This window comes from Pteropus alecto, unplaced genomic scaffold (genome assembly GCF_000325575.1).
Source record: "Pteropus alecto unplaced genomic scaffold, ASM32557v1 scaffold139, whole genome shotgun sequence".
NCBI lineage: Eukaryota > Metazoa > Chordata > Mammalia > Chiroptera > Pteropodidae > Pteropus > Pteropus alecto.
In genome coordinates, this window is record NW_006443567.1 from 4,686,846 (window position 1) to 4,689,360 (window position 2,515).

The window sequence follows — 2,515 nt, forward strand, 5'->3', positions numbered from 1 at the left end:
ATTTATTATTATATTTTTGGTGACATTGGCATTGGTTAATGAAATCCAGTAAGTTACAGGTATACACTTTAACAGTAAGGCATATATTTATTGCATTGTGTGTTTACCGCCCATAGTTAGACTTCTTTCTGTCACCACATATTCGAACCCTTTCACCCCATCTACCTCCCTCCTCCCCACCACATCTCCACCGTCTGGTAACCACTAGATTATTGTCCATGTCCATGAGTCCCTGTTTGTTACTCCTGTTTATTTGTTGCTTTTAGGTTTATATCCCACATGTATGTGATATCATGTAATTTTCAACTTTTTCTGTCTGGCTTATTTTGCTTAGCATGATTATCTCGAGGTAAATCATGTTGTCAAAAATGCAGTATTTCATCTGTCCTTATGGCTGAGTAATATTTCATTGTATATATGTACCACAGCTTCTTGATTCAATCATCTATCGTAGGTCACTTTGGTTGCTTCAATGTCATGGCCACTGTGAATAATGCTGCTATGAACTTTGGTGTGCAAATATCCTTTTGGATGTGTGTTTTCAAGTCTTTGAGGTAAATACTCTGTAAAGGGATTGCTGGATCATATGGTAGATCAATTCTTAGTTTTTTGAGGACCCTCCATACTGTTTTCCAAAGTGGCTGTACCAATTTGCAGTCCCACCAGCAGTTGGTGAGGGTTCCTTTTTCTCCACATCCTCTCCAACACTTATTATTACTTGTCCTGGTGATAACAGCTATTCTAACAAGTGTGAGATGGTATCTCATTGTGGTTTTGATTTGCATTTCCCTAATAGCTAGTGATGATGAGCATCTTTTCATATGTTTGTTGGCCATTTGTATGGGAAAAGTGTTTGTTCATGTCCCCTATCCATTTTTTTTTATTGGATTGTTTGGGTTTTTTGTTGTTGTTATTGAATTATATGAGTTCTATGTATATTTTGGATATTGGGCCCTTATTAAAGGTATTGCTTGCAAATATATTTTCAAATTCAGATGGTTGTCTCTTTACCTTGCTGATGGTTTCCTTGTTGTAGTTTGATGTAATCCCATTCATTTATTTTTGCTTTTACTCTCCTTACCTTTGAGGTCAAATTCATAAAATCCTCTTTAAGTCCAAGGTCCATGAGTTCCTATGTTTTATTCTAGGCACTTTCTTGTTTCAGGTCTTATATTCAGGTCCTGAATCCATTTTGAGTTAATTTTGGTGTGTGGTGATAGACAAAAAAATTTAGTTTCATTCTTTTGCAGATGGCTTTCTAGTTTTCCAACCACCATTTATTAAAGAGGCTTTCTTTTCTCCACTGTATGTTTTTGGCCCTTTTGTAGAAAATTATTTGCCCATATAAACATGAGTTTCCTTCTAGACTCTGGATTCTGTTTCACTGGTGCATGTGTCTGTTTTACTGCCAATACCATAACATTTTGATTATTGTTGCTTTGTAGTATAATTTAAATTTGGGCAGAGTGAGGCCTCCAGATGAATTCTATTTTCTAAGGATGGCTTTAGAGAGTTGGGGTCTTTTGTGCTTCCCTACAAAACTGATGATATTTTGTTCTATTTCTGTAAAAAATGTCGATGAGATTTGGATCGGGATTGCATTAAATCTGTATAATGCTTTAGATAATAAGGTTATTTTAATTATGTTGTTTCTTTCAATCCAAGAACAAGGAATATCTTTCCATTTCTATGTGTTTTCTTCAATTTCTTTTAATAGAGTCTTATAGTTTTCATTATATAGGTCCTTCACTTGTTTCCTTAGATTTATTCCTAGGTATTTTATTCTTTGATGCAATTGCAATAGGGATTATTTTTTTTCCACTTCTTTTTCTGACACTTCATTACTAGAATATTGGAACGCTATGGATTCTTGAACATTGATTTTGTATCCAGAAACTTTATTGTATTTGCTTATTGTTTCTAGTAGTGTTCTTGTGGAGTCTTTAGGGTTTTCTATATAGAGAATCATGGCATCCACAAATAGTGACAGTCTGTCTTCTTCGTTTCCTATTTGGATGCCTTTTATATCTTTCTCTTGTTCGATTGCACTCACTAGGACCTCCAATGTTATATTGAATAGCAGTGGCGGTAGTGGACAGACTTGCCTTGTTCCTGATTTTAGAGGGAAGATTTTTAGTTTTTCACCATTAAGAATAGTGTTGGCTGAGGGTTTGTCATATATGGCCTTTATTATGTTAAGGTACTTCTATACTGATTTTGTAAAGTGTTTTGATCATAAAGAGATGCTGTATCTTGTTAAGGCTTTTTCTGCATCTATTGATATGATCATACGATTCTTATTTTTTAATTTGTTTATGTGGTGTATCACATTAATCAATTTGTGTATGTTGAACCATCCCTGTGCCCCTGGGATGAAGCCCACTTTATCGTAGCATATAATCTTTTTAATATGTTGCTGTATTCGGTTCACTAGTATCTTATTTAGGATTTTTGCATCTGTGTTCATGAGAGATATTAGTCTGTAGTTTCCTTTTTTTGTGTTATCCTTACCGGG